The sequence below is a fragment of the Scyliorhinus torazame genome, chromosome 25 (assembly GCF_047496885.1).
Source record: "Scyliorhinus torazame isolate Kashiwa2021f chromosome 25, sScyTor2.1, whole genome shotgun sequence".
NCBI classification, from domain to species: Eukaryota; Metazoa; Chordata; class Chondrichthyes; order Carcharhiniformes; family Scyliorhinidae; genus Scyliorhinus; species Scyliorhinus torazame.
Window position 1 is genome coordinate 19,001,732 of NC_092731.1, and position 6,209 is coordinate 19,007,940.

Sequence of the window (6,209 nt, forward strand, 5' to 3'; positions counted from 1 at the left end):
CTGGTACTTGCCCCGCCAGTCGGTAATTAGGATTGTGGGTGTTGTAGCCTATACATGGGGAGTCCCGTTACGGACCACATTCGCGCCGCACAGGTGCCAGGCAATGACCAACCCCAACAATCATTGCCCCTTGACATCAACATCCCCCACTATCAACATCCTGGGCCGCGTGAGGTAAATATGGAGCGAGCTGGATGCCAAAGGTTGCACAGGCCGGACTTGTTTCTCCTCTGGAGTTTAGAAGAGTGAGGGGGCGAGTTGATTGAAGTCTATAAGATCGTGAACAATATTGACAAGGGGGGGAAGTGGACAGGATCTTTCCTCTTGTGGGCGAGTCTAGAACTAGAAAGACACGGTTTTAAAATTAGGATTGCCCTTTTTAGGAAAGAGCCGAGGAGAATGTTTTTCTCCGAGGGCTCCGTGACTTTGGAATTCTGTGCCTCAGAGGGAGGGAGAGGTCACTGATTATTTTTAAGGCAGAGGCAGATTGATCCCCCTCGCCTAACAAGAATCTAAGGTCATCGGGGTTAGCTGGGCATGTGGAATTCAACACAAACAGATCGGCCATGATCTTGCTGAATGGAGGAGCATGCGCGAGGGGCCGAATGGCCTGCCCCTGCTCCTATTTCGGACGCTCGTCAAACAATTCCGGCTTCTCCCCTCTCCCCACATTACTGAAGTCCCTCTTCCCTGGTGCCATTTCAGTAAATCTCCCCCGCAGCCTCCTCAGAAGAAGAAATCGAGCAGGAGGCGACCATTCGGCCCATCGATCCTGCCCCATCGTTCAGTTCGATCACGGCTGATCTTGGGCCTTGGGTTCCACTCCCCAGCCTGTCTCCCCATACCCCTCGATCCCCAGCCCGAAATACCCTCAACGACGGGGCATCCACAGCCCTCTGGGGTCGAGAGTTCCAAATAGTCGCCACCCTCCGAGTGAGGACATTCCTCCTCATCTTCATCCAAAATGGCCGTCACACTTACCCTGAGACAGTGCCCCCCCCCCCCCCCCCCCAACCCATGTTCCAGATTCCCCAGCCAAGGGGAACAACCTCTTGTCTACCCGGTCAAAATTTTCAGAAAATCAAAAATAAGATAAACCTCCTGTGACGGGCTTTCCCCAACCCTTTCCTTCGAGTCAGAGGATCACGGGATCAATTCCCACCGCCGGGACTCAAGCACACAACAATCACTCGCGGTGCAGCACCGAGGGAGTGCAGCACCGTCAGGGGTGCGGAATTTCAGGCGGGACTGTAAACCAAAACCCCATCTGGCCCTCCAAGGAGGATATTAGCGTATTAGCGAGAGGCAGCGCGGTTTTGTGAAGGGGAGGTCGTGTCTCACTAACTTGATAGAGTTTTTCGAGGAGGTGACAAAGATGATTGATGCAGGTAGGGCAGTGGATGTTGTCTATATGGACTTCAGTAAGGCCTTTGACAAGGTCCCTCATGGTAGACTAGTACAAAAGGTGAAGTCACACGGGATCAGGGGTGAGCTGGCAAGGTGGATACAGAACTGGCTAGGCCATAGAAGGCAGAGAGTAGCAATGGAAGGGTGCTTTTCTAATTGGAGGGCTGTGACTAGTGGTGTTCCGCAGGGATCAGTGCTGGGACCTTTGCTGTTCATAGTATATATAAATGATTTGGAGGAAAATGTAACTGGTCTGATTAGTAAGTTTGCAGACGACACAAAGGTTGGTGGAATTGCAGATAGCGATGAGGACTGTCAGAGGATACAGCAGGATTTAGATCATTTGGAGACTTGGGCGGAGAGATGGCAGATGGAGTTTAATCCGGACAAATGTGAGGTAATGCATTTTGGAAGGTCTAATGCAGGTAGGGAATATACAGTGAATGGTAGAACCTTCAAGAGTATTGACAGTCGGAGAGATCTAGGTGTACAGGTCCACAGGTCACTGAAAGGGGCAACACAGGTGGAGAAGGTAGTCAAGGCATACAGCATGCTTGCCTTCATTGGCCGGGGCATCGAGTATAAGAATTGGCAAGTCATATTGCAGCTGTATAGAACCTTAGTTAGGCCACACTTGGAGTATAGCGTTCAATTCTGGTCGCCACATGGGACAGCATGGTTATCATAGATTTCATAGAATTTACAGTGCAGAAGGAGGCCATTTGGCCCATCGAGTCTGCACCGGCTCTTGGAAAGAGCACCCTACCCAAGGCGCAGTGGGTTAGTACTGCGGCCTCATGGCGCCGCGGTCCCAGGTTCGATCCCGTCTCTGGGTCACCGTCCGTGTGGAGTTTGCACATTCTCCCTGTGTCTGCGTGGGTTTCGCCCCCACAACCCAAAGATGTGCAGGGTAGGTGGATTGGCCATGCTAAATTGCCCCTTAATTGGGAAAAATGAATTGGGTACTCTAAATTATTATTTTTTTTAAATCTGGTCGCCACACTACCAGAAGTATGTGGAGGCTTTAGAGAGGGTGCAGAAGAGATTTACCAGAATGTTGCCTGGTATGGAGGGCATTAGCTATGAGGAGCGGTTGAATAAACTCGGTTTGTTCTCACTGGAACGACGGAGGCTGAGGGGCGACCTGATAGAGGTCTACAAAATTATGAGGGGCATAGACAGAGTGGATAGTCAGAGGCTTTTCCCCAGGGTAGAGGGGTCAATTACTCGGGGGCAGAGGTTTAAGGTGCGAGGGGCAAGGTTTAGAGTAGATGTACGAGGCAAGTTTTTTACACAGAGGGTAGTGGGTGCCTGGAACTCGCTACCGGAGGTGGTGGTGGAAGCAGGGACGATAGTGACATTTAAGGGGCATCTTGACAAATACATGAATAGGATGGGAATAGAGGGATACGGACCCCGGAAGTGTAGAAGATTTAAAAATAAGTTTAAAAATAAGGGGTCTCCCGTTTAAGATAGAGGTGAGAATATTTTTCTCTCAAAGGGTCGTGACTCTGGGTGGCACGATGGTTAGCACGGCTGCCTCACAGCACCAGGGACCCGGGTTCAATTCCGGCCTCGGGTGACTGTGCGGAGTCTGCACGTTCTCCCCGTGTGCGCGTGGGTTTCCTCCGGGTGCTCCGGTTTCCTCCCACAGTCCAAAGCTGTGCAGGTTAGGGTGGATTGGTGCTCAATTGCTTCCTATTGTCCAGCGATGTGCAGATTAGGTGGGGTTACGGGGACAGGGCGGGGCGCTGGGTCTAGATCGGGCACACTTTCAGAGGGTTCGTGCGGACCTGATGGGCTGAATGGCCTGCATTGTAGGGATTCTCTGATGAATCTTTCGAACCCTCTTTCTCTTCCCAGGGTCACTGAATATATTCAAGGCAGAGGTAGATAGATTCTTCATTAGCAAAGGGAGTCGAAGGTTATCCAGAGGCGGGAAAACGTGAACAGGAAGGTGGGGTCAAGGCCACAACTAGATCATCCGTGATCTTACCGAATGGCGGAGCGTGGAGGGGCCGAATGGCCTCCTCCTGCTCCTAGTTTGTGCATCCCTGCCCTCGCTGTCCCCTCATTCTGGGCTTCCGAGCTGGTTGAGAGGGCGAGGGTGGAAAACTAACCCCCCCCCCCTCCCCCACAGAGAATTGCAGAATGGTTACAGCATGGATAGAGGCCATTCAGGCCACAATATCGGCGCTGTCTCTCCAAAGGGGGAAGTCACTCGAGTGCCACTCCCCAACCTCTCCCCAGAGTCCTGCACCTTTCTTCCTGCTTTGCAAGTTCATTTGAATGAGATCATCAGGGGCTGGTTTAGCACAGGGCTAAATTGCTGGCTTTGAAAGCAGACCAAGGCAGGCCAGCAGCACGGTTCAATTCCCGTACCGGCCTCCCCTGAACAGGTGCCAGAATGTGGCGACTAGGGGATTTCCACAGTAACTTCATTTGAAGCCTACTTGTGACAATAAGCGATTTTCATTTCATTTTTGATACTTTGACATATTACCAAATATGGGCTGACACCGCACCCAAAAACGCGTACACACAGGCACAAAAACACCGCACCCGCACACACAAAAATGCACACATGCACAGGCACACAACAAACACATGCTGACAGGCATCAGCACACAAAAACACAGGCAAAAACACACGGTAGCACAAGTGGATAGCACTGTGGCTTCACGGCACCAGGGTCCCAGGTTCGATTCCCGGCGAGGGTCACTGTCTGTGCGGAGTCTGCACATCCTCCCCGTGTGTGCGTGGGTTTCCTCCGGGTGCTCCGGTTTCCTCTCTCAGTCCAAAGATGTGCAGATTAGGTGGATTGGCCATGATAAATTGCCCTTAGTGTTGGGTGGGGTTACTGGGTTATGGGGATAGGGTGGAGGTGTTGACTTTGGGTAGGGTGCTCTTTCCAAGAGCCGGTGCTACTCGATGGGCTGAATGGCCTCCTTCTGCACTGTAAATTCTATGAAAAGCCGTAAAGTCGCTTTCTCCCGCCATAGCAACACCCCCCCCCCCCACACCCCCCACCCCCGTCCCCCCCTCCCCCTCAGCCCCCTTACCTTAGTTCTCCCGTTGATCATGTAATTCCCCAGCCTGCCGGCACTGTAGAGGATCAGCTCATCAAGCCTGGCCATCAGCAGGCCAATGTTGCTGCAGGATTCTTCCTTCCCATCCACCCAAGCGATCTTGTCCCCTCGGATGCTCCTGGTGGGAATACTGAGGGGACTGACCACCTTCCCGTCCATCAAGGTCCCATTCTGATGGAGGCTCACAACATCCAGGAGGATCTTGCTGCCCAGCCGCTCCCCGAGAAAATTGTCCTTGATGCAGATGCCATAGCAGTTCATGCAGGGCACAATGTAGTTATTGACCAGTTCCTGCGCCTGGAGTCTCAGCTGCACGTCCCTGCCCATCACAGTGTTGCCTGGGCACCCCACGGGCACCATGTTTTCATCCTCCACCTTCCTCCGCTTGGCATCCTTGCCAGGGCAGGGCTCCGCACCGTGCCCATTGACCAGACTCAGGCCGCCAGGGCTCTCCCCGTTCTCTAGCCTCCTCCTCTTGGGGCAGGGCTGGGGAGGGGGGGGCGGCCCCGTCCCCCCCCGGGCTGGCGCCGCTGCCCCCTCCCTGCCAGGGGCACTGGGCCAGCTGCGGACACGGGCTCTCCAACGCCCTCCTCCGACAGCTGGAGCCCAGGGCCTCCCCCTGGCCGGCGGGGAGGGCCCCGTGGGCCGGTTCGAGGGCAGGCAGAAGGTCCCGAGGGGAGCAGTGGTACAGCCTGCACCCACCCTCGTCATGGACAGTGCCCAGGGCAGCCAATGCATGGTTATGGGATGCTGTAATCATTGGAATGCCAGGAGATTCTGTCGCCATTTGGGTGCCAGGGAATACTGTAGCCATTTGAGTGCCAGGGGATACTGTAACCATTTGAGTGCCAGGGGATACTGTAGCCATTTGGGTGCCTGGGGATACTGTAGCCATTTGGGTGCCAGGGGATACTGTAGCCATTTGAGTGCCAGGGGATTCTGTAGCCATTTGGATGCCAGGGGATACTGTAGCCATTTGGGTGCCAGGGGATACTGTAGCCATTTGGGTGCCAGGGGATACTGTAGCCATTTGGGTTGATACATTGCCTGTTCCTGGGACTATGCCATTGCCCCGCAGGAGCTGGCACGGGGGGCTGCAACCCTCCAGCCCCATTGGCAACCCCCCCGAGGCTGGAGGCTCGGCTGGGCGAGGGACAGGGCGGCTGGCAGCCCCCGGTGCCCTCACACCCTCCGTCCGCGGCTCCCCCATGCGAGCGGCTCAGTCCCCGGAGCCATGGCTCTCCGCAAGCCGAGCCGCCCTGTCATTGCGGAGGACGGGCTTGCACAGCCTCATCCGCTTCCCCTCCCCTGCCCAAACCTAATCTGCTGCCGGCCGATTGCACCCGGCCGCCGCCTGCCCGGCCTTGCATTTAATCAGTTGCATGCCCCCGGAGCTGCATTGCCCCCCTCGCCAGCCCGCAGGAGCAGCCCCGCTCCCAGCGCCCGAGCCGCCGCCGCTTCTCCATCAGCCCGTGTGTCAATTACACGTGCACAGCCGCCCCACGTGACCCAGTAAACAGACCTGAAATTAACCCCTGCAACCCCGGGCGCCGCCGGCAGAGAGCGGCACCGAGACTGGGGGATGCTCTTAAAGGCACAGGCTCCCCACGATTGCCTTTAAAGTGCCCCCACCCATAGACTGAATGCAGAAGGAGGGCTCCCGGCACGGGATCATAGAATCCCTACAGTGCAGAAGGAGGCTATTCGACCCAT

At 55.2% G+C, this 6,209-nt stretch overlaps 1 pseudogene; it reads right to left on the minus strand.

Annotated features, from left to right (window-relative positions):
• Positions 1 to 5,967, minus strand: part of LOC140402381 (prolyl hydroxylase EGLN3-like) — a 275,709-nt pseudogene extending 269,742 nt beyond the window's left edge.
• Between the last annotated feature and the right edge of the window lie 242 nt (positions 5,968 to 6,209).